The 26,795-nt window shown below is 39.0% G+C and overlaps 6 non-coding genes across 6 annotated transcripts; all 6 read left to right on the plus strand.

Annotated features, from left to right (window-relative positions):
* Positions 1-225: 225 nt before the first annotated feature.
* On the plus strand, positions 226-315 carry Trnai-uau (transfer RNA isoleucine (anticodon UAU)). Its single transcript is given in 2 exon segments — positions 226-263; positions 280-315. It is a non-coding gene; the product is annotated as a tRNA-Ile (tRNA).
* Positions 316-3,117: 2,802 nt separating this feature from the next.
* Positions 3,118-3,207, plus strand: Trnai-uau (transfer RNA isoleucine (anticodon UAU)). Its single transcript is given in 2 exon segments — positions 3,118-3,155; positions 3,172-3,207. It is a non-coding gene; the product is annotated as a tRNA-Ile (tRNA).
* Positions 3,208-7,455: 4,248 nt separating this feature from the next.
* On the plus strand, positions 7,456-7,545 carry Trnai-uau (transfer RNA isoleucine (anticodon UAU)). Its single transcript is given in 2 exon segments — positions 7,456-7,493; positions 7,510-7,545. It is a non-coding gene; the product is annotated as a tRNA-Ile (tRNA).
* Positions 7,546-10,347: 2,802 nt separating this feature from the next.
* On the plus strand, positions 10,348-10,437 carry Trnai-uau (transfer RNA isoleucine (anticodon UAU)). Its single transcript is given in 2 exon segments — positions 10,348-10,385; positions 10,402-10,437. It is a non-coding gene; the product is annotated as a tRNA-Ile (tRNA).
* A 4,257-nt stretch (positions 10,438-14,694) lies between these two features.
* On the plus strand, positions 14,695-14,784 carry Trnai-uau (transfer RNA isoleucine (anticodon UAU)). Its single transcript is given in 2 exon segments — positions 14,695-14,732; positions 14,749-14,784. It is a non-coding gene; the product is annotated as a tRNA-Ile (tRNA).
* Positions 14,785-19,153: 4,369 nt separating this feature from the next.
* Positions 19,154-19,243, plus strand: Trnai-uau (transfer RNA isoleucine (anticodon UAU)). Its single transcript is given in 2 exon segments — positions 19,154-19,191; positions 19,208-19,243. It is a non-coding gene; the product is annotated as a tRNA-Ile (tRNA).
* Positions 19,244-26,795: the final 7,552 nt, after the last annotated feature.

A 26,795-nucleotide genomic window follows, 5' to 3' on the forward strand; every position in this document is an offset into this window, starting at 1 on the left:
TATGCCATGATCCGTCATACCGTAGCAATAAGTGAAATTATTATATAAAATATTTAACTGTAAGGCATCTATATGCTTAATACGACAGGATAACTGCCACTAAGATGCGATGGGGTAGGAAACTATTGTTGTTAAAATCTATAGTAAGCTATCAAAATGAGATGATCCTGTTTTTCCATGTTTATTTATTCCTGTAACATTTTGTTAAGAAATACCAATCAGTCAGCCCCGGTGGCGCAATCGGTTAGCGCGCCGTACTTATAGACAGTATCCTAGGCAATGCGGAGGCTGTGAGTTCGATCCTCACCCGGGGCAACGATAATTTTTAATGAAAAAATCCATTACCTATCATTACGCCAATATATATTTTTTTTACCTATTCTGATATATTTCGGATATTGCATGGGTAATCGGGAAAGGCAACAGGCATCGGTTAATTAGGAGTGTTTTCCATTTAATTTCCTTGCATCACCTAGTCATTTTGAACCTTTAATTTGAGTTAGTCATTTTAAATTGCTACTATTCCTCCTATGTGTTAAATGAGGTTGGCTACTGCACATTTTGACACTTCTTTCAGACATAAAACATAAACCTGAATACATCACGCACAATGAAGGCGCAGGGACGCTCGCAAAGATATTGAAAACTGCATACATCGAATGTAGTCTTACTATTCTGCCAGGAACGAGAGGTCTCTGAGGTTCGAGGCCACTCGCCTACCCGAAACAGTCAGATGCCTTCCGATACATCGAACACTTCCAATATGGATGGTTGCAAATTCTCTGACAGTACATGCCACGAAGAGAAGCTGATGGCCCGCATCAGTGAAGCATTTAAGGCATTTCTGTCGTAGAAGAGAAAGGTGCTCACACGTTTAGTCCCGACTGACGAGGAAGAACATGCATCGCCTTCTTTGGAGGATTAATTTAATGCTGTGCAAAACTGTGCTTCATACGGATCTACCTTCTTACTCTCTGCGCCCATTTTATACCATATTCCTGCCAAACTCATGGAAAGAAATGTAGCAAGATGAGTCTACTGACTAGACGTTGTTGTTGTCAAACACCTTCGAGGTTCGAAATCCACGATCTGTTATTTAAGTGGATGAAGAAAACAAAGTGTTCTGCCTATCGTGACTTGCATGTGACCACGATTTAAGATATCCAACTATGGAAAAGTTCATTCTTCGTTTTGCAACCGCTCATGGCAAACGATCCCACACATTACCACACAAAGTGAATATTCTAAAGAAACATAATTTTGCATTCCGAACGTTTGTGTATCTAATTGCGCTTGCCACGACTGTATTCATCAACCTTTATTTCCTTACTGTCGGAATTGTAGTGTGTCCCAAGTTGGATGGCAAACAATACTTTGTTTGCTCATAAAAGTAGAATAGAGTTATTACAATATTTACTATGAAGGGGTTGAGGTTTAAATGCTGAATTTCAAAGAAAGAAAAACTCTAAGACTGTTTACATATTCCAGATATTATTTGATATCCTTAAAATTTCCATTCAAACAAGAAGTAAAAAAGCAATACAACAATATGACTTAATATGGAGTAAAATCCAAACTAAATTGTATACGAATTGATCAAAATACTGATTCTCATTGTTCACAATATGCAGTATCTATTTATATTGTTGTTAGTATAGTCTAGTTTTTCTGATTGTTAAATTTCTAAACGCAATAATAACATAAATTTCTTAATAAGTTTTGTCAGATGTAATTTGACAATTTTAGTGATTGAAGGATTATCGTATAGCTCTTTGATTATTCTACTTTTTTCTTCTTCTTGATCCTCTTTTAATTTTAGTTTATGAGTATACAAGAATTTGTTCCATATATGTATAATGTATAATTATACACAATCTTTGGTAGAGAGTTTGGTGTAACTAAACATGCAATAAGACATGAAGTTAGAACTATAACAAATGAATTCGATACATAAGCTCACCGAGAAGTTATCTACAACCCGGATCATTGTATTTTAGATATCCTATCTCAGAAGACTTGACTCCAGTAGAAAATGTAAAGATTACTCATGTTTGATGATTTTAACATTAATCACACTAACATGAACAATATTAAAGAATAGTTGTCTTTATCAATGAATGCAAACACAAACTGTATCTAACTCATGAGTCATGTATGCTCTTTGATAAAGCAATTTTAAGTACACGAGTGATATGGAAACATATTGGATCTGTTCTAAATTCCCTCCAAATTCAAAGCCCAATTTTAAAATAAACAACAACAACAACAACAAAAATCATAGCCCGAGTCAATCCAAAAATGTATTTATAAACCAATTTTCATGGACAATGTAACAGGCTGGTTCCTTGGTTTCTGCCTTTCAAAGACCTGTGAAAATTGACAGGTCGTTTCCATCTTTACGCTTGTCTATTTTCCATCAAATAAAACTTTTTTGTAAACCAGTTTTCATGAAGTAATAAAAAGATAGCTTTCTGGTTTGCGCTCTGTAACTATTTTTTAAATTTTATCCTACAGGCTTGTGCCAAAACCTGGTCCTTTCTCTGTAATTATTTTACGCGAGTTATACATTTTAAAGGGCAGATAAATCTGATGGCCATAAACTGTTCAATGCGACGGGGGTGATAAACGCCCGAAAGAGAAGTTAGTAACTCGTTAATATCGTTTAAACTTGATTATTATTATTAATATATGTTTTTTCCTTTTGCGTTTAATAAATGAAATGATCACAAGATCCAGCTGTCATTTTACATTCAAAGTGTTTTAATAATGTAACGCAAACATCGATCTTGCTTTGTTCCATGTCATGAGCAGTAAGAATTCATCATTTTCATCTATCTAGCTGTGGATTCCAGCCAGACTCATTAAAGGGCGAAGGAAAAAGAGTTAATTAAACACGTTTCACCCTAATTACAGATCATTCATGTTGTTTAATGTCCATATTTCTTCCTACTGACTCTCAGTGCCAGTTTCAATAATTCTCCAACAATTAAATTGTGGGTCCCCTGTATGAGAAGTCGACTGTTGAAGAAAGTAAGAGTCCCACTCCAAATGAGATGATCCTGTTTTTCAAAGTTTATTTATTCCTGTAATATTTTGTTAAGAAATACCAATCAGTCAGCCCCGGTGGCGCAATCGGTTAGCGCGCCGTACTTATAGACAGTATCCTAGGCGATGCGGAGGTTGTGAGTTCGATCCTCACCCGGGGCAACGATCATTTTGAATGAAAAAATCCATTACCTATCATTACGCCAAGATATTTCTTTTTTTACATATTCTGATATATTTCGCATATTGCATGGGTAATCGGGAAAGGCAACAGGCATCGGTTAATTAGGAGTGTTTTCCATTTAATTTCCTTGCATCACCTAGTCAGTTTGAACCTTTAATTTCAGTTAGTCATTTTAAATTGCTACTATTCCTCCTATGTGTTAAATGAGGTTGGCTACTGCACATTTTGACACTTGTTTCAGACATCAAACATAAACCTGAATACATCACACACAATGAAGGCGCAGGGACGCTTGCAAAGATATTGAAAACTGCATACATCGAATGTAGTCTTACTATTCTGCCAGGAACGAGAGGTCTCTGAGGTTCGAGGCCACTCGCCTACCCGAAACAGTCAGATGCCTTCCGATACATCGAACACTTCCAATATGGATGGTTGCAAATTCTCTGACAGTACATGCCACGAAGAGAAGCTGATGGCCCGCATCAGTGAAGCATTTAAGGCATTTCTGTCGTAGAAGAGAAAGGTGCTCACACGTTTAGTCCCGACTGACGAGGAAGAACATGCATCGTCTTCTTTGGAGGAATTATTTAATGCTGAGCAAAACTGTGCTTCTTATGGATCTACCTCCTTACTCTCTGCGCCCATTTCATACCAAATTCCTGCCAAACTCATGGAAAGAAATGTAGCAAGATGAGTCTACTGACTAGACGTTGTTGTTGTCAAACACCTTCGAGGTTGGAAATCCACGATCTGTTATTTAAGTGGATGAAGAAAACAAAGTGTTCTGCCTATCGTGACTTGCATGTGACCACGATTTAAGATATCCAACTATGGAAAAGTTCATTCTTCGTTTTGCAACCGCTCATGGCAAACGATCCCACACATTACCACACAAATTGAATGTTCTAAAGAAACATAATTTTGCATTCCGAACGTTTGTGTATCTAATTGCGCTTGCCACGACTGTATTCATCAACCTTTATTTCCTTACTGTCGGAATTGTAGTGTGTCCCAAGTTGGATAACAAACAATACTTTGTTTGCTCATAAAAGTAGAATAGAGTTATTACAATATTTACTATGAAGGGGTTGAGGTTTAAATGCTGAATTTCAAAGAAAGAAAAACTCTAAGACTGTTTACATATTCCAGATATTATTTGATATCTTTAAAATTTCCATTCAAACAAGAATTAAAAAAGCAATACAACAATATGACTTAATATGGAGTAAAATCCAAACTAAATAGTATACGAATTGATCAAAATACTGATTCTAATTATTCACAATATGCAGTATCTATTTACATTGTTTCAATTTCTTTTCTTCTGTCAAATTTTCTTTTTCTTTCATTTTTGTTTCTCTCGTCATGCATCCAAGTTTGTTAATTAAGACAATGATTTTCTAAACCATTTTAGGTTTATAGCTTATATCATCATGGTATTGGGCTCAACAGAGAGGGCATTTTCTGGTTGACAAAATATTGCTGGTCTTTGCACTGCATACTGTTTGTAAATAGCAATATTATTTCCTGTTCATCATGGGTTTACATATATATAAAACACCATCACCCCATGCACCAACCCCATTGTTACATGTTGGTTTGGTTATTGTTATCAAGAGGATGATAGACCACGGAGATACTGCGCGGATCGAGTAAATAATAAAATAAAAAACGAAATAGAATAAATTGAGACCTGAGCAGAGATATAGAATAAAACAAAACAAGCCTCAGAATGCAGAATAAAAGAATATAATCAATTATAAAAACAAAAGGAAATCGAACATGACATTTGAATGATACACTTTCTTAGAAATAATTACTAAGTTTTTAAAAATATAATTAACCATTCTGTTCATACCAATAGGACAAATCTCTTCTCGCCTAGTATGCCTGCATAACTTGGTTGCTTGCCGGTCCTTCCAAATTCAACGTCGGTCACAGGTTAGAGTAGAAAGATATTCTCTCTCTCCTTTTCTCTCTCTCTCTCTCTCTCTCTCTCTCTCTCTCTCTCCCCCAGCCTTCTATCGGGTCATCAAGCATAGTCTCGGTCTCTCCTTCCTTTTCTCACTGTATGGGTGTATGGAAATATTTTCCTTTTAAAATAAGTAAGAGACAAAGTAAATATTTGGCAGTTTTCTCCTCTAGGATCGAACCTCATCATCTCTCTCATTACGTCAGATATCGTCATGTCGTAATTCAACAGAAATTAAGGCTAATATGTGTGAGTTCGCATCCTGATAGCAGATACAAACACCCTAGAAGTCAGTGGTAGTGGTGGCAGTGGAGGTGCTAATGAGATGGCTTTGGTCTTCTTTTCATTTTCACTTCTGGTTTCTCCTTATTCTTTTTCACTTCTGTCGAATGAGGAGTATACATCATCTTTTTAATGCAAGCTTTCAGTTCTTCTCGTTGGGGTGTGGGGGAAGTCGGCAGCAAGCACGCATCAATCTTGCTAGGAATGGGAGCTGCTGACGGTGCTTGAAAACTTCTCGCACCTGTTCTTCATCAGGCATTCGTGAGGCTGCGTCTGTCTTGACCACTGGGGTGGTGATGGGTGGTGGTGATGGTGATGGATTATTCATCAAGGTCTTAAAATCTTTCAGAGTGGGTAGAGCTGTTTCGTCTAAAGATTTCTGGTGAAAGAGTTGTATTCGTTGCAAGAGTTGACCGTACTTTTGTGATTTTTCTGTTTCAGACAAATCGTTACGATCCATCAACGATTGCAATTCCTGTTGTAACTTGAACGTATTGGTCAAATTCGGATGATTGGGAGGCAAATATGGGGTCCGTTGTAATTGCCAACCATGGGATTCCATCCATCGTTTCGTGAGGCACTAAAGCTTGTTTTCGTCCGTCCACTCGATTTCAACGGTCACGTCTGAGATCTTAGGACTCCAGAGGTCCCTTTTATCTTCTTGGTTCCTTTTTATCTTGCTCCCATCATTCCCCCCAGCATTGTTCCCAATACTCCTTTCAGCAAGGGTCCTAACAAGAGGGACAAAATTCTTCCGCGTTGTACCAACATCTTCATCTTTTGATAAATTTATATTTTCTTTGGACCAATTGGAGACAAACGTGATGATGTTTGGCTAAGCATTCTTCTGGTGTTTAGACAAAGGTATCGTATCTTTCAAGACGTTCAAACAACATTCGCACACGGTATCGATGAAATCTTTGGAGGCGGTTTGAATGAGATCCTTTCGCATGAGTGGAGAAGCTTTGGACAGGACGGACAACATGTCCCCATGTTTGACTAAACGAGGTGTCAGTACTTTCCTTTTCTTTCCTTTGGTGATAGAAGAGGGATGGCTTCTTGGGGTGACATCTATGGGTTTTCAGGATCACAAAAACAATGATTCCCATTCTTTGCCTCAGGTCTTTTTTGAACTGGAACGCTTAGCCACTGATTGTCTTTATGTCATGTCAACTTGATGACAGTCATCACGCGTCGTGGAGGGATTCCCAACGGAATAAATCAGGACAGTTCTTGCTTGGACAAATCCAGTAAACTCTGTAACATGCCAAATCTCTCTTGGACTTTGATTTTGGGGGCAGGTACTTTGTCAAAAGCAGCTAAAGAGGAGAAGGGTGTCACCGTTGGAGAAGTTCTTGGAGACTCGGGTTTCCATTGTTTCATCAACTAAGGAAGAACGGGTGTCAAATTGGGTTTGGCAGGCATCACCAACAACGGATAAGTGGAAGAACCTAAGGTTACTGGAGACTCTATCACAGTCGCTGCAGGTCGTGGTTTGCGAATGTAAGGATACGTCCTGTTCGAAGCACCTCTCTTGTAAGTAGTAGCTGTTTTTTCTGTGGTCTTTTCTTGGGACTTTTCTTTTTCTTTTTCTGTGGGCTTTTCTTTTTGGGGGTGCTGTGACCTGGTCTTGACACTGTTTCCCTTTTTCTTCTTTGGGGCTCGTTTCACATTTTGGGAGTGACTTTTTTCCTGTGATATTATAGGTTATTTCTTTGTGTGCATAAATCCAATTTACATGTGATATGCCATGATCCGTCATACCGTAGCAATAAGTGAAATTATTATATAAAATATTTAACTGTAAGGCATCTATATGCTTAATACGACAGGATAACTGCCACTAAGATGCGATGGGGTAGGAAACTATTGTTGTTAAAATCTATAGTAAGCTATCAAAATGAGATGATCCTGTTTTTCCATGTTTATTTATTCCTGTAACATTTTGTTAAGAAATACCAATCAGTCAGCCCCGGTGGCGCAATCGGTTAGCGCGCCGTACTTATAGACAGTATCCTAGGCAATGCGGAGGCTGTGAGTTCGATCCTCACCCGGGGCAACGATAATTTTTAATGAAAAAATCCATTACCTATCATTACGCCAATATATATTTTTTTTACCTATTCTGATATATTTCGGATATTGCATGGGTAATCGGGAAAGGCAACAGGCATCGGTTAATTAGGAGTGTTTTCCATTTAATTTCCTTGCATCACCTAGTCATTTTGAACCTTTAATTTGAGTTAGTCATTTTAAATTGCTACTATTCCTCCTATGTGTTAAATGAGGTTGGCTACTGCACATTTTGACACTTCTTTCAGACATAAAACATAAACCTGAATACATCACGCACAATGAAGGCGCAGGGACGCTCGCAAAGATATTGAAAACTGCATACATCGAATGTAGTCTTACTATTCTGCCAGGAACGAGAGGTCTCTGAGGTTCGAGGCCACTCGCCTACCCGAAACAGTCAGATGCCTTCCGATACATCGAACACTTCCAATATGGATGGTTGCAAATTCTCTGACAGTACATGCCACGAAGAGAAGCTGGTGGCCCACATCAGTGAAGCATTTAAGGCATTTCTGTCGTAGAAGAGAAAGGTGCTCACACGTTTAGTCCCGACTGACGAGGAAGAACATGCATCGCCTTCTTTGGAGGATTAATTTAATGCTGTGCAAAACTGTGCTTCATACGGATCTACCTTCTTACTCTCTGCGCCCATTTTATACCATATTCCTGCCAAACTCATGGAAAGAAATGTAGCAAGATGAGTCTACTGACTAGACGTTGTTGTTGTCAAACACCTTCGAGGTTCGAAATCCACGATCTGTTATTTAAGTGGATGAAGAAAACAAAGTGTTCTGCCTATCGTGACTTGCATGTGACCACGATTTAAGATATCCAACTATGGAAAAGTTCATTCTTCGTTTTGCAACCGCTCATGGCAAACGATCCCACACATTACCACACAAAGTGAATATTCTAAAGAAACATAATTTTGCATTCCGAACGTTTGTGTATCTAATTGCGCTTGCCACGACTGTATTCATCAACCTTTATTTCCTTACTGTCGGAATTGTAGTGTGTCCCAAGTTGGATGGCAAACAATACTTTGTTTGCTCATAAAAGTAGAATAGAGTTATTACAATATTTACTATGAAGGGGTTGAGGTTTAAATGCTGAATTTCAAAGAAAGAAAAACTCTAAGACTGTTTACATATTCCAGATATTATTTGATATCCTTAAAATTTCCATTCAAACAAGAAGTAAAAAAGCAATACAACAATATGACTTAATATGGAGTAAAATCCAAACTAAATTGTATACGAATTGATCAAAATACTGATTCTCATTGTTCACAATATGCAGTATCTATTTATATTGTTGTTAGTATAGTCTAGTTTTTCTGATTGTTAAATTTCTAAACGCAATAATAACATAAATTTCTTAATAAGTTTTGTCAGATGTAATTTGACAATTTTAGTGATTGAAGGATTATCGTATAGCTCTTTGATTATTCTACTTTTTTCTTCTTCTTGATCCTCTTTTAATTTTAGTTTATGAGTATACAAGAATTTGTTCCATATATGTATAATGTATAATTATACACAATCTTTGGTAGAGAGTTAGGTGTAACTAAACATGCAATAAGACATGAAGTTAGAACTATAACAAATGAATTCGATACATAAGCTCACCGAGAAGTTATCTACAACCCGGATCATTGTATTTTAGATATCCTATCTCAGAAGACTTGACTCCAGTAGAAAATGTAAAGATTACTCATGTTTGATGATTTTAACATTAATCACACTAACATGAACAATATTAAAGAATAGTTGTCTTTATCAATGAATGCAAACACAAACTGTATCTAACTCATGAGTCATGTATGCTCTTTGATAAAGCAATTTTAAGTACACGAGTGATATGGAAACATATTGGATCTGTTCTAAATTCCCTCCAAATTCAAAGCCCAATTTTAAAATAAACAACAACAACAACAACAAAAATCATAGCCCGAGTCAATCCAAAAATGTATTTATAAACCAATTTTCATGGACAATGTAACAGGCTGGTTCCTTGGTTTCTGCCTTTCAAAGACCTGTGAAAATTGACAGGTCGTTTCCATCTTTACGCTTGTCTATTTTCCATCAAATAAAACTTTTTTGTAAACCAGTTTTCATGAAGTAATAAAAAGATAGCTTTCTGGTTTGCGCTCTGTAACTATTTTTTAAATTTTATCCTACAGGCTTGTGCCAAAACCTGGTCCTTTCTCTGTAATTATTTTACGCGAGTTATACATTTTAAAGGGCAGATAAATCTGATGGCCATAAACTGTTCAATGCGACGGGGGTGATAAACGCCCGAAAGAGAAGTTAGTAACTCGTTAATATCGTTTAAACTTGATTATTATTATTAATATATGTTTTTTCCTTTTGCGTTTAATAAATGAAATGATCACAAGATCCAGCTGTCATTTTACATTCAAAGTGTTTTAATAATGTAACGCAAACATCGATCTTGCTTTGTTCCATGTCATGAGCAGTAAGAATTCATCATTTTCATCTATCTAGCTGTGGATTCCAGCCAGACTCATTAAAGGGCGAAGGAAAAAGAGTTAATTAAACACGTTTCACCCTAATTACAGATCATTCATGTTGTTTAATGTCCATATTTCTTCCTACTGACTCTCAGTGCCAGTTTCAATAATTCTCCAACAATTAAATTGTGGATCCCCTGTATGAGAAGTCGACTGTTGAAGAAAGTAAGAGTCCCACTCCAAATGAGATGATCCTGTTTTTCAAAGTTTATTTATTCCTGTAATATTTTCTTAAGAAATACCAATCAGTCAGCCCCGGTGGCGCAATCGGTTAGCGCGCCGTACTTATAGACAGTATCCTAGGCGATGCGGAGGTTGTGAGTTCGATCCTCACCCGGGGCAACGATCATTTTTAATGAAAAAATCCATTACCTATCATTACGCCAAGATATTTCTTTTTTTACATATTCTGATATATTTCGCATATTGCATGGGTAATCGGGAAAGGCAACAGGCATCGGTTAATTAGGAGTGTTTTCCATTTAATTTCCTTGCATCACCTAGTCAGTTTGAACCTTTAATTTCAGTTAGTCATTTTAAATTGCTACTATTCCTCCTATGTGTTAAATGAGGTTGGCTACTGCACATTTTGACACTTGTTTCAGACATCAAACATAAACCTGAATACATCACACACAATGAAGGCGCAGGGACGCTTGCAAAGATATTGAAAACTGCATACATCGAATGTAGTCTTACTATTCTGCCAGGAACGAGAGGTCTCTGAGGTTCGAGGCCACTCGCCTACCCGAAACAGTCAGATGCCTTCCGATACATCGAACACTTCCAATATGGATGGTTGCAAATTCTCTGACAGTACATGCCACGAAGAGAAGCTGATGGCCCGCATCAGTGAAGCATTTAAGGCATTTCTGTCGTAGAAGAGAAAGGTGCTCACACGTTTAGTCCCGACTGACGAGGAAGAACATGCATCGTCTTCTTTGGAGGAATTATTTAATGCTGAGCAAAACTGTGCTTCTTATGGATCTACCTCCTTACTCTCTGCGCCCATTTCATACCAAATTCCTGCCAAACTCATGGAAAGAAATGTAGCAAGATGAGTCTACTGACTAGACGTTGTTGTTGTCAAACACCTTCGAGGTTGGAAATCCACGATCTGTTATTTAAGTGGATGAAGAAAACAAAGTGTTCTGCCTATCGTGACTTGCATGTGACCACGATTTAAGATATCCAACTATGGAAAAGTTCATTCTTCGTTTTGCAACCGCTCATGGCAAACGATCCCACACATTACCACACAAATTGAATGTTCTAAAGAAACATAATTTTGCATTCCGAACGTTTGTGTATCTAATTGCGCTTGCCACGACTGTATTCATCAACCTTTATTTCCTTACTGTCGGAATTGTAGTGTGTCCCAAGTTGGATAACAAACAATACTTTGTTTGCTCATAAAAGTAGAATAGAGTTATTACAATATTTACTATGAAGGGGTTGAGGTTTAAATGCTGAATTTCAAAGAAAGAAAAACTCTAAGACTGTTTACATATTCCAGATATTATTTGATATCTTTAAAATTTCCATTCAAACAAGAATTAAAAAAGCAATACAACAATATGACTTAATATGGAGTAAAATCCAAACTAAATAGTATACGAATTGATCAAAATACTGATTCTAATTATTCACAATATGCAGTATCTATTTACATTGTTTCAATTTCTTTTCTTCTGTCAAATTTTCTTTTTCTTTCATTTTTGTTTCTCTCGTCATGCATCCAAGTTTGTTAATTAAGACAATGATTTTCTAAACCATTTTAGGTTTATAGCTTATATCATCATGGTATTGGGCTCAACAGAGAGGGCATTTTCTGGTTGACAAAATATTGCTGGTCTTTGCACTGCATACTGTTTGTAAATAGCAATATTATTTCCTGTTCATCATGGGTTTACATATATATAAAACACCATCACCCCATGCACCAACCCCATTGTTACATGTTGGTTTGGTTATTGTTATCAAGAGGATGATAGACCACGGAGATACTGCGCGGATCGAGTAAATAATAAAATAAAAAACGAAATAGAATAAATTGAGACCTGAGCAGAGATATAGAATAAAACAAAACAAGCCTCAGAATGCAGAATAAAAGAATATAATCAATTATAAAAACAAAAGGAAATCGAACATGACATTTGAATGATACACTTTCTTAGAAATAATTACTAAGTTTTTAAAAATATAATTAACCATTCTGTTCATACCAATAGGACAAATCTCTTCTCGCCTAGTATGCCTGCATAACTTGGTTGCTTGCCGGTCCTTCCAAATTCAACGTCGGTCACAGGTTAGAGTAGAAAGATATTCTCTCTCTCTCCTTTTCTCTCTCTCTCTCTCTCTCTCTCTCTCTCTCTCTCTCTCTCTCTCCCCCAGCCTTCTATCGGGTCATCAAGCATAGTCTCGGTCTCTCCTTCCTTTTCTCACTGTATGGGTGTATGGAAATATTTTCCTTTTAAAATAAGTAAGAGACAAAGTAAATATTTGGCAGTTTTCTCCTCTAGGATCGAACCTCATCATCTCTCTCATTACGTCAGATATCGTCATGTCGTAATTCAACAGAAATTAAGGCTAATATGTGTGAGTTCGCATCCTGATAGCAGATACAAACACCCTAGAAGTCAGTGGTAGTGGTGGCAGTGGAGGTGCTAATGAGATGGCTTTGGTCTTCTTTTCATTTTCACTTCTGGTTTCTCCTTATTCTTTTTCACTTCTGTCGAATGAGGAGTATACATCATCTTTTTAATGCAAGCTTTCAGTTCTTCTCGTTGGGGTGTGGGGGAAGTCGGCAGCAAGCACGCATCAATCTTGCTAGGAATGGGAGCTGCTGACGGTGCTTGAAAACTTCTCGCACCTGTTCTTCATCAGGCATTCGTGAGGCTGCGTCTGTCTTGACCACTGGGGTGGTGATGGGTGGTGGTGATGGTGATGGATTATTCATCAAGGTCTTAAAATCTTTCAGAGTGGGTAGAGCTGTTTCGTCTAAAGATTTCTGGTGAAAGAGTTGTATTCGTTGCAAGAGTTGACCGTACTTTTGTGATTTTTCTGTTTCAGACAAATCGTTACGATCCATCAACGATTGCAATTCCTGTTGTAACTTGAACGTATTGGTCAAATTCGGATGATTGGGAGGCAAATATGGGGTCCGTTGTAATTGCCAACCATGGGATTCCATCCATCGTTTCGTGAGGCACTAAAGCTTGTTTTCGTCCGTCCACTCGATTTCAACGGTCACGTCTGAGATCTTAGGACTCCAGAGGTCCCTTTTATCTTCTTGGTTCCTTTTTATCTTGCTCCCATCATTCCCCCCAGCATTGTTCCCAATACTCCTTTCAGCAAGGGTCCTAACAAGAGGGACAAAATTCTTCCGCGTTGTACCAACATCTTCATCTTTTGATAAATTTATATTTTCTTTGGACCAATTGGAGACAAACGTGATGATGTTTGGCTAAGCATTCTTCTGGTGTTTAGACAAAGGTATCGTATCTTTCAAGACGTTCAAACAACATTCGCACACGGTATCGATGAAATCTTTGGAGGCGGTTTGAATGAGATCCTTTCGCATGAGTGGAGAAGCTTTGGACAGGACGGACAACATGTCCCCATGTTTGACTAAACGAGGTGTCAGTACTTTCCTTTTCTTTCCTTTGGTGATAGAAGAGGGATGGCTTCTTGGGGTGACATCTATGGGTTTTCAGGATCAAAAAAACAATGATTCCCATTCTTTGCCTCAGGTCTTTTTTGAACTGGAACGCTTAGCCACTGATTGTCTTTATGTCATGTCAACTTGATGACAGTCATCACGCGTCGTGGAGGGATTCCCAACGGAATAAATCAGGACAGTTCTTGCTTGGACAAATCCAGTAAACTCTGTAACATGCCAAATCTCTCTTGGACTTTGATTTTGGGGGCAGGTACTTTGTCAAAAGCAGCTAAAGAGGAGAAGGGTGTCACCGTTGGAGAAGTTCTTGGAGACTCGGGTTTCCATTGTTTCATCAACTAAGGAAGAACGGGTGTCAAATTGGGTTTGGCAGGCATCACCAACAACGGATAAGTGGAAGAACCTAAGGTTACTGGAGACGCGGTCACAGTCGCTGCAGGTCGTGGTTTGCGAATGTAAGGATACGTCCTGTTCGAAGCACCTCTCTTGTAAGTAGTAGCTGTTTTTTCTGTGGTCTTTTTTTGTTACTTTTCTTTTTCTTTTTCTGTGGGCTTTTCTTTTGGGGGTGCTGTGACCTGGTCTTGACACTGTTTCCCTTTTTCTTCCTTGGGGCTCGTTTCACATTTTGGGAGTGACTTTTTTCCTGTGATATTATAGGTTATTTCTTTGTGTGCATAAATCCAATTTACATGTGATATGCCATGATCCGTCATACCGTAGCAATAAGTGAAATTATTATATAAAATATTTAACTGTAAGGCATCTATATGCTTAATACGACAGGATAACTGCCACTAAGATGCGATGGGGTAGGAAACTATTGTTGTTAAAATCTATAGTAAGCTATCAAAATGAGATGATCCTGTTTTTCCATGTTTATCTATTCCTGTAACATTTTGTTAAGAAATACCAATCAGTCAGCCCCGGTGGCGCAATCGGTTAGCGCGCCGTACTTATAGACAGTATCCTAGGCAATGCGGAGGCTGTGAGTTCGATCCTCACCCGGGGCAACGATAATTTTTAATGAAAAAATCCATTACCTATCATTACGCCAATATATATGTTTTTTACCTATTCTGATATATTTCGGATATTGCATGGGTAATCGGGAAAGGCAACAGGCATCGGTTAATTAGGAGTGTTTTCCATTTAATTTCCTTGCATCACCTAGTCATTTTGAACCTTTAATTTGAGTTAGTCATTTTAAATTGCTACTATTCCTCCTATGTGTTAAATGAGGTTGGCTACTGCACATTTTGACACTTCTTTCAGACATCAAACATAAACCTGAATACATCACGCACAATGAAGGCGCAGGGACGCTCGCAAAGATATTGAAAACTGCATACATCGAATGTAGTCTTACTATTCTGCCAGGAACGAGAGGTCTCTGAGGTTCGAGGCCACTCGCCTACCCCAAAGAGTCAGATGCCTTCCGATACATCGAACACTTCCAATATGGATGGTTGCAACTTCTCTAACAGTACATGCCACGAAGAGAAACTGGTGGCCCGCATCATTTAAGGCATTTCTGTCGTAGAAGAGAAAGGTGCTCACACGTTTAGTCCCGACTGACGATGAACAACATGCATCGTCTTCTTTGGAGGATTAATTTAATGCTGAGCAAAACTGTGCTTCTTATGCATCTACCTCCTTACTCTCTGCGCCCATTTCATACCAAATTCCTGCCAAACTCATGGAAAGAAATGTAGCAAGATGAGTCTACTGACTAGACGTTGTTGTTGTCAAACACCTTCGAGGTTGGAAATCCACGATCTGTTATTTAAGTGGATGAAGAAAACAAAGTGTTCTGCCTATCGTGACTTGCATGTGACCACGATTTAAGATATCCAACTATGGAAAAGTTCATTCTTCGTTTTGCAACCGCTCATGGCAAACGATCCCACACATTACCACACAAAGTGAATATTCTAAAGAAACATAATTTTGCATTCCGAACGTTTGTGTATCTAATTGCGCTTGCCACGACTGTATTCATCAACCTTTATTTCCTTACTGTCGGAATTGTAGTGTGTCCCAAGTTGGATCACAAACAATACTTTGTTTGCTCATACAGGTAGAATAGGGTTATTACGATATTTACTATGAAGAGGTTGAGGTTTAAATGCTGAATTTCAAAGAAAGAAAAACTCTAAGACTGTTTACATATTCCAGATATTATTTGATATCTTTAAAATTTCCATTCAAACAAGAATTAAAAAAGCAATACAACAATATGACTTAATATGGAGTAAAATCCAAACTAAATAGTATACGAATTGATCAAAATACTGATTCTAATTATTCACAATATGCAGTGTCTATTTATATTGTTTCAATTTCTTTTCTTGTGTCAAATTTTCTTTTTCTTTCATTTTTGTTTCTCTCGTCATGCATCCAAGTTTGTTAATTAAGACAATGATTTTCGAAACCATTTTAGGTTTATAGCTTATATCGGCATGGTATTGGGTTCAACATAGGAGGGATTTTCTGGTTGACAAAATATTCCTGGTCTTTGCACTGCATACTGTTTGTAAATAGCAATATTATTTCCTGTTCATTATAGGTTTATATATATATATATATATATATATATATATATATATATATATATATATATATATATATATATATATATATATATATATATATATATATATATATATATATATATATATATATATATATCTTGAAAACACCATCACCCCATGCACCAACCCCATTGTTACATGTTGGTTTGGTTATTGTTATCAAGAGGATGATAGACCACGGAGATAGTGCGCCGATCGAGTAAATAATAAAATAAAAAATGAAATGGAATAAATTTAAGCCTGAGCGGAGATATAGAATAAAACAAAACAAGCCTCAGAATGCAGAATTAAACAATATAATCAATTATTAAAACAAAAGGAAATCGAGCATGACATTTGAATGATACACTTTCTTAGAAATAATTACTAAGTTTTTAAAAATATAATTAACCATTCTATTCATACCAATAGGACAAATCTCTTCTCGCCTAGTATGCCTGGATAACTTGGTTGCTTGCCGTTCCTTCCAAATTCAACGTCGGTCACAGGTTAGAGTAGAAAGATATTCTCTCTCTCCCTTTCTTTCTGTCTCACTGTCTCACACTCTCTCTCTCTCTCTCCCTCTCTCTCTCTCTCTCTCTCTCTCTCTCCCAGCCTTCTATCGGGTCATCAACCATAATCTGGCCGTCTCCTTCCTTTGCTCACTGTAAGGGTGTATGGAAATATTTTCCTTTCAAATTAATTAAGAGACAAAGTAAATATTTGGCAGTTTTTTCCTCTGGGATCGAACCTCATCATCTCTCTCATTACGTCAGATATCGTCATGTCGTAATTCAACAGAGATTAAGGCTAATGTGTGTCAGTTCGCAGCCTGACAGCAGATACAAACACCCTAGAAATCAATTGTAGTGGTGGCAGTGGAGGTGCTAATGAGATGGCTTTGGTCTTCTTTTCATTTTCACTTCTGGTTTCTCCTCATTCTTTTTCACTTCTGTCGAATGAGGAGTGGACATCATCTTTTTAATGCAAGCTTTCAGTTCTTCTCGTTGGGGTGTGTGGGGGAAAGCGGCAACAAGGACGCTGCAATCTTGCTAGGAATGGGAGCTGCTGACGGTGCTTGAAAACTTCTCGTACCTGTTCTTCATCAGGCATTCGTAGGGCTGCGTCTGTCTTGACCACTGGGGTCGTAGTGGGTGGTGGTGATGGTGATGGATTATTCTTCAAGGTCTTAAAATCTTTCAGAGTGGGTAGAGCTGTTTCGTCTAAAGATTTCTGGTGAAAGAGTTGTATTCGTTGCAAGAGTTGACCGTACTTTGGTGATTTTTCTGTTTCAGACAAATCGTTACGATCAATCAACGATTGCAATTCCTGTTGTAACTTGGACGTCTTGGTCAAATTCGGATGATTGGGAGGCAAATATGGGGTCCGTTGTAATTGCCAACCATGGCATTCCATCCATCGTTTCTTAAGGCACTAAAGCTTGTTTTCGTCCTTCCATTCGATTTCAACGGTCACGTCTGAGATCTTTGGACTCCAGAGGTCCCTTTTATCTTCTTGGTTCCTTTTTATATTGCTCCCATGAGTCTCCCCAGCATTGTTCCCAATACTCCTTTCAGCAAGGGTCCTAACAAGAGGGACAAAATTCTTCCACGTTGTACCAACATCTTCATCTTTTGATAAATTTATATTTTCTTTGGACCAATTGGAGACAAACGTGACGATGTTTGGCTAAGCATTCTTCTGGTGTTTAGACAAAGGTATCTTATCTTTCAAGACGTTCAAACAACATTCGCACACGGTATGGATGAAGTCTTTGGAGGCGGTTTGAATGAGATCCTTTCGCATGAGTGGAGAAGCTTTGGACAGGACGGACAACATGTCCCTATGTTTGACTAAACGAAGTGTCAGTACTTTCCTTTTCTTTCCTTTGGTGATAGAAGAGGGATGGCTTCTTGGGGTGACATCTATGGGTGCTCAGGATCACAAAAACAATGATTCCCATTCTTTACCTCAGGTCTTCTTTGTACTGGAACGCTTAGCCACTGATTGTCTTTATGTCATGTCAACTTGATGACAGTCATCACGCGTCGTGGAGGGATTCGCAACGGAATAAATCAGGACAGTTCTTGCTTGGACAAATCCAGTAAACTCTGTAACATGCCAAATCTCTCTTGGACTTTGATTTTGGGGGCAGGTACTTTGTCAAAAGCTGCTACTGCAGCTAAAGAGCAGAAGGGTTGGAGACTCGGGTTTCCATTGTTTCATCAACTGAGGAAGAACGGGTGTCCAATTGGGTTTGGCAGGCATCACCAACAACGGAGAAGTTTAAGAATCTGAGGTTACTGGAGGCTAGGTCACAGTCACTGCATGTCGTGGTTTGCGAATGTAAGGTTACGTCCTGTTCGAAGTACCTCTCTTGTAGGTAGTAGCTGTTTTCTGTGGTCTTTTCTTGGGACTTTTCTTTTTCTTTTTCTGTGGGCTTTTCTTTTTGGGGGGCTGTGACCTGGTCTTGACACTGTTTCTCTTTTTCTTCTTTGGGGCTCGTTTCACATTTTGGGAGTGACTTTTTTCCTGTGATATTATAGGTCATTTCTTTGTGTGCATAAATCCAATTTACATGAGATATGCCATGATCCGTCATACCGTAGCAATAAGTGAAATTATTATATAAAATATTTAACTGTAAGGCATCTATATGCTTAATACGACAGGATAACTGCCACTAAGATGCGATGGGGTAGGAAACTATTGTTGTTAAAATCTATAGTAAGCTATCAAAATGAGATGATCCTGTTTTTCAATGTTTATTTATTCCTGTAACATTTTGTTAAGCAATACCAATCAGTCAGCCCCGGGTGCGCAATCGGTTAGCGCGCCGTACTTATAGACAGTATCCTAGGCGATGCGGAGGTTGTGAGTTCGATCCTCACCCGGGGCAACGATCATTTTTAATGAAAAAACCCATTACCTATCATTACGCCAATATATTTTTTCTACATATTCTGATATATTTCGGATATTGCATGGGTAATCGGGAAAGGCAACAGGCATCGGTTAATTAGGAGTGTTTTCCATTTAATTTCCTTGCATCACCTAGTCATTTTGAACATTTAATTTGAGTTAGTCATTTTCAATTGCTACTATTCCTCCTATGTGTTAAATGAGGTTGGCTACTGCACATTTTGACACTTATTTCAGACATCAAACATAAACCTGAATACATCACGCACAATGAAGGCACAGGGACGCTCGCAAAGATATTGAAAACTGCATACATCGAATGTAGTCTTACTATTCTGCCAGGAACGAGAGGTCTCTGAGGTTCGAGGCCACTCGCCTACCTCAAACAGTCAGATGCCTTCCGATAAATCGAACACTTCCAATATGGATGGTTGCAAGTTCTCTAACAGTACATGCCACGAAGAGAAACTGGTGGCCCGCATCAGTGAAGCATTTAAGGCATTTCTGTCGTAGAAGAGAAAGGTGCTCACACGTTTAGTCCCGACTGACGATGAACAACATGCATCGTCTTCTTTGGAGGATTAATTTAATGGTGAGCAAAACTGTGCTTCTTATGGATCTACCTCCTTACTCTCTGCGCCCATTTCATACCATATTCCTGCCAAACTCATGGAAAGAAATGTAGCAAGATGAGTCTACTGACTAGACGTTGTTGTTGTCAAACACCTTCGAGGTTGGAAATCCACGATCTGTTATTTAAGTGGATGAAGAAAACAAAGTGTTCTGCCTATCGTGACTTGCATGTGACCACGATTTAAAATATCCAACTATGGAAAAGTTCATTCTTCGTTTTGCAACCGCTCATGGCAAACGATCCCACACATTACCACACAAATTGAATGTTCTAAAGAAACATAATTTTGCATTCCGAACGTTTGTGTATCTAATTGCGCTTGCCACGACTGTATTCATCAACCTTTATTTCCTTACTGTCGGAATTGTAGTGTGTCCCAAGTTGGATAACAAACAATACTTTGTTTGCTCATAAAAGTAGAATAGGGTTATTACGATATTTACTATGAAGGGGTTGAGGTTAGAATGCTGAATTTCAAAGAAAGAAAAACTCTAAGACTGTTTACATATTCCAGATATTATTTGATATCTTTAAAATTTCCATTCAAACAAGAATTAAAAAAGCAATACAACAATATGACTCAATATGGAGTAAAATCCAAACTAAATTGTATACGGATTGATCTTAATACTGATTCTAATTATTCACAATATGCAGTATGTATTTACATTGTTTGAATTTCTTTTCTTCTATCAAATTTTCTTTTTCTTTCATTTTTGTTTCTCTCGTCATGCATCCAAGTTTGTTAATTAAGACAATGATTTTCTAAACCATTTTAGGTTTATAGCTTACATCGGCATGGTATTGGGCTCAACATGGAAGGGATTTTCTGGTTGACAAAATATTGCTGGTCTTTGCACTGCATATCGTTTGTAAATAGCAATATTATTATCTGTTCTTAATGGGGGTTTTTTATATATAAAAGACACCATCACCCCATGCACCAACCCCATTGTTACATGTTGGTTTGGTTATTGTTATCAAGCGGATGATAGACAACGGAGTGATTGCGCGGATCGAGTAAATAATAAAACAAAATATGAAATAGAATAAATGGAGACATGAGCAGAGATACAGAATATAACAACACGAGGCTTCAAATGCAGAATAAAACAATATAATCAATTATAAAAACAAAAGGAAATCGAACATGACATTTGAATGATGCGCTTTCTTAGAAATAACTACCAAGTTTTTAGAAATATAATTAACCATTCTGTTCATACCAATAGGACAAATCTCTTCTCGCCTAGTATGCCTGCATAACTTGGTTGCTTGCCCGTCCTTCCAAATTCAACGTCGGTCAGAGGCTAGAGTAGAAACATATTCTCTCTCTCTCTCTCTCTCTCTCTCTCTCTCTCTCTCTCTCTCTCTCTCTCTCTCTCTCTCTCTCTCTCCCAGCCTCCTTTCGGGTCATCAAGCATGTTCTAGTCGTCTCCTTCCTTTGCTCACTGTATGGGTGTATGGAAATATTTTCCTTTTAAAATGAAGTAAGAGACAAAGTACATATTTGTCAGTTTTTTCCTCTGGGATCGAACCTCATCATCTCTCTCATTACGTCAGATATCGTCATGTCGTAATTCAACAGATATTAGGGCTAATATGGGTCAGTTCGCATCCTGACAGCAGATACAAACACCCTAGAAGTCAGTAGTAGTGGTGGCAGTGGAGGTGCTAATGAGATGGCTTTGGTCTTCTTTTCATTTTCACTTCTGGTTTCTCCTCATTCTTTTTCACTTCTGTCGAATGAGGAGTATACATCATCTTTTTAATGCAAGCTTTCAGTTCTTCTCGTTGGGGTGTGGGGGAAAGCGGCAACAAGGACGCTGCAATCTTGCTAGGAATGGAAGCTGCTGCTGGGATGACGTCTTTGTAGGAGGGTTAAATGAGGTTTTGTCCGCATGAGTAGAGAAGCATTGGACAGGACGGACAACATGTCCCCATGTTTGACTAAACGAGTTGTCAGTACTTTCCTTTTCTTTCCTTTGGGGTTAGAAGAGGGATGGCTTCTTGGGGTGACATCTTTGGGTGTTCAGGATCACAAGAACACTGATTCCCATTCTTTACCTCAGGTCTTTTTATATTCTAACGCATCCCCACTGATTGTCTTTATGTGGTATCATCTTGGTGACAGGCATCACGCGTCGTGTAGGGATTCGAAACGGACTAAATCGGGACAGTTCTTGTTTGGACAAGTCCAGTAAACTTTGTAACATGCCCGATCTCTCTTGGACTTTGATTTTGGAAGCAGGTATATTGTTGTCAGCTTTTACTGCATCTAAAAAGGAGAAGGGTGTCACCGTTGGAGGTCACGTTCTTGGAGACTCGGGTTTCCATTGTTTCATCAACTGAGGAAGAACGGGTGTCAAATTGGGTTTGGCAGGCATCACCAACAACGGAGATGTGGAAGAACCTAAGGTTACTGGAGACGCGGTCACCGTCGCTGACGGTCGTGGTTTGCGAATGTAAGGTTGCGTCCTGATCGAAGTACCTCTCGAGTAGGTAGTAGCTGTTTTCTGAGGTGTATTCCATGGACTTTTCTTTTTCTTTTTCTGATGGCTTTTCTTTTTCTGGGGTTGTGACCTGGTCTTGACACTGTTTCTCGTTTTCTTCTTTGGGGCTCGTTTCACATTTTGAAGTGACTTCTTTCTTGGGGTCAACTTTGCGGGCATTAGGATCACATTTTAAAAGGCAGCGAATGAGAACCGTTTCGTCCAGATTTTAAAGTGGTTTGCTTTTTGGTTTGAGTGTCGATGAGAGGATAGGCCATTTGTGTCATGGCTACTTTGTTTCTGTCAAAAGAGCTTTATTTAATGAGGAATGTGAATGATGCCTTGCAGTAATTGACATACTGTCACCATAAACCATTGTAAGACTTCTCTGAGACTGGCTTCTAGGACACGAGCACGTATTTGCAGATTTTTTTCGTGACTGATTCCGTACAAGGCACGGATCAAGTTGACGTGAAGATGGGACTGAAGAGACGTGTTGTTGACGTTTTGTGTGACAGATCCAAAGTGCCCGAGTTTTTTAAGATTTTATTTGTTAAGTCGACGGCGAGGACATGTAAACGACATGCCTTCCGTCTTGGCACCAGTGGTGAAACAGATGAAACAAATCATCGGGAGTGGGTGGGTTTTAAGTCCACGAGTAAAGAGGAGTGTGGGATTTGAGTGGCATCGTCGTACGCATGAGTCAGCCAAGGCGTTCCTAACTGTTTGGGTAAGACTTGCACTTGCGATTTATCTCTAGGGCTTTTTAACAAGACCAAGTAATGAGTATTGAGACTGATGGTGCGATGGGATTTACTTTGTCGAAACAAATTTTGAGTAATGTAAATGACACTGGCATTACGATGATGCCCTTTGCGCGTAAACCACAGATTAATTTCAAATGATGTTTATGTTCGATCAAACGTTTGACAAATTCACTTTTGCCTGAACCACTAGGTCCAGCAATTATCATGTTAAAGTGATGGCGATGCAAAGCCTCCCAACTGGCACGAGCTAAGTGTTCGTCGATGACTTTGAAAGTGGAGGAAGAGGGAGCAGAGACAGCAGTGGTAGACATAGTGCAGGGAATGTCACTTTTGACACGAAGACAGACAAGACAAGTGTTTTTTTAATACTTTTTCAGGACACGTTTATTGCAAGTTAAAATGGAACAAAGCGAAAGACAAAAATACATAAAATCCAAATGGTTAAGTACAGCAATAAGAAACACATCAAAACGATAAAAGTGGAATATAAACAAATCACTGTACAACATGCTTTTGGAAACCAACGTGTCCTAGGGACAGTGTGTAATGTTCTTAAAGTCTCTAGATTGGGTACAATCACACAGGTGTACTTTTTGCACAAAACGGATCGTACTCCAGTGGTGAATCCAAACTTTTTAGTAACTAGTTCAAACACCACATATCGTACAGAATTTTCCTCTAGAGACAAAATTTGATAGCGTAAAAGAGTTTGATAATCCTCTAACTCTTTCTCTGGAACATGTTGTAGTATGGCCCGCTTGTAACAAGAAGAATTAGTAGACAACAAAGTCTTCTGGTCCTCGTCCAGTTGAACAATGCCTGACCATTGGAGCGTTTTCAAATGAATTAGTCCTCTTATAGCATTCAGGTACCAGTGGTTTAAACATCAGTGCAGTGACGTAACGGATGCCATTGTTCTTTGCGTAACACTTATTTTGACTAGTTTTCTGTAAATGCGTTCTCTCAACTCCACAGGCAAAATACGAATATTGTCTTGTAAGTATGCATGATCATGTCAGTAAGTATCATTTAATTTAAAATCTTTTCCTGGAGCGAAAGTAATAAACATAGTGAGTAATTTCTGACTACTGTCAATAAAAATCTTCTGATGTAAACGGTCTAAAGCGGAATTATCGGAAGAATGCAGACTTGATCCACAGACATCCAAGTATTTGATTTCTTCTATTTTCTCCTCGTCGGTTTGGTACAACAAACATGTGGCTTTCTGTCCGTCCTCCGTACAAACTATCCCGCAGGTTCAGTGAGTCCACCAACTTTTAACTTTACACGATGCGTTTAAACTTGGGATCGGTTTTCAAACGGCGATCGTACTCGTGTTCCCACATTTCCACCACTTGGTATCCTTGCATTTCTAACTTCAAGCGCCACAGACAAGTGGCTTCATTAAAATCTTTCATGGTCCGTTGTAAAAACTGGTTTTTAGTGTCACGTTCAGGGTAGCATAGGGGACATCCTTTAAATAAGTAACCGTTAAACTCGTACACGATCTTAGGGTTTTCTAAGTCCCAACCATCCACTGAATACGTTCCGATTGTCTTTTCGCCTGCTCCGCTGTGGGTATGTTGGATCCATTTGCTTTCCTTGTCGCACAAGTAATGTAGCCAGCGTAGGGCTTTGACCGAGTAGTGACGTTTGACTAAGTTGGTCGTTTGTGGGCTGATGACAGCCAGGGTGTTTTCGGGCATGAATCGTTGGCGGTACACCAAGGAACACGCATTGGCGATGATGCAGGCCTCTTTCAAAGGATCGATCCCTCCGTGTTCCATGAACAGTTCTCGAAGTTTTCCACAGCAACGCCGTAAAATGTCCACTACAATACTTTAACATTTCTTCCTGAAAGTCGAAGGGGTCCGAAGCGTGAGTCTGGTACCAAGCGTAGAAAGCTTCTCGTTGTTCGGTACGCATGTTATCTGAGTCGTAGTGGTGAGCCTCAGGCGAATCGGGTAGAACGGCGTGTTGATTGGCTTTGGTATTGAAAAAGTGCATAAAAAATAGCCTTTGGCCATTTCTGTCATTCCTAAGGCATTCGACTCAATAGCATGGCCAAGTAACTCAACGAATCTTTAAACTGCACCTAACCCACTTGCATGGAAATGATTTTGGCCCCGTTGAAAGTCACCTTAGGACGTTAGGTGCCTTGTTCCGTACAGTATCTAAAAAAAACTGTCCATCGTATCCGGATAGATTGTGAGCCATCATCGTAGCATGGCGATGACAATCTCCGTAACGTTCGATGTCATCTTGACTCCACGTTTCGTCGAAGGGGTCTAAGATCCAATTGGCGAAATAGGCTAGCGTGCTCGGTACCCGAAAATTTCTTTCACTTCCTCCAGTAATCTTGCTGCAGTGAGGGCAATGACTGAAGACAGGCTCTTGGATGCACTTCTAGCACGCTCAATGAGCCACACATAAATTAGGAATTTGAATGCCAGTCTCTTGCATGCATTCGAAATCGAAAAAGATTTGCATTTATACTAGTCATCTTCCTCTTGTTGTGTTTGTTATCTTTGAATGTAGCATTCGTGTTCCAATTCCACGATTTGGTGACAAATGAATCATCGTTTCTTTCCTGAACATGCTTGTGCCTTGGCATTATTGGTACGTTTACCCTGTCCACAAGTAGGGCACAATCTCTGGAGCTGACAAGCACTTTTCGTCTGTGAACCTTGCGTTTTTATATGTTGTTAGTAACAGGTAGGCTGACAAAAGTTCGCTGACAAACAGGGCAAAGCACACGTTCTTGTCCTTCGTCCAGACAGGGTTGAGAGGCCAAATATCCCTCACAGTTCGATAGATAATGCTTGTGCTGCTCTCGCTTGTTATAGCCATAGTCACATTTCTCACAGTAATAACCGTATCAGGAATCCGGTGATCCTGGTGATGGCATCGAAACGTTCATCGTGATAATAGACGTAAATGTCTTTTCCGTCTTTGAAATATTTGCCTCGAAACAATAGAGGTCCGCATTATTTGGATAGCCCCGCTTGCTGTAACAGGAGTTCTTCTTCTCTTTATTGTTTGGCTCGGTTCGATTTTCGAATGTTCTCCCAGGCTCTTTTCCATTCTACCGTTTCGTTCTTGTCGGCATAATTTCGTCCCACCACGATGACCCTGGCTAAACACATCGTGTCTTTAGGGTTGTTAATTCAGACGAGACTCGTTTTGGTGCTACGAAGGTCGTCCACCAATAACACATTTTTGCGTCCGGCCCCATGGGGAAGAAACGCGTGGGTCATAAACAGTGTCGCTTTTCCATCGGTGATGTGAAACTTGTCGTTGGATTGTTGCACGTGTTGAATCTTGTCGATGACTTTGGAAGGTGTTAATTCTGCTGGGCTGCTACACTCGATCGAAATGGGGGACTTTAAACTGTCATGATGAATGGAAAGTCTCAAGCTATCATCTTCTTTGGCTTGTCATTGTCATTTCAGTGTGACTAACAAAGAATCCCACACCTCGGTGATGAAGCCCTCTGCTTTCTTCAGCGGTACGTTGGACTTGAAATCTTTAAACTTCACTGTGTACGTGTAAACTATCGTTCTCAATTTTCTAGAGGACCGATTTTCGATCTCTCGAATGTGGTATTACGTTTCAGGGTTTACTAATGGTGGTGAG

Source organism: Sinohyriopsis cumingii, chromosome 9 (genome assembly GCF_028554795.1).
Source record: "Sinohyriopsis cumingii isolate HCF-2022 chromosome 9, ASM2855479v2, whole genome shotgun sequence".
NCBI lineage: Eukaryota > Metazoa > Mollusca > Bivalvia > Unionida > Unionidae > Sinohyriopsis > Sinohyriopsis cumingii.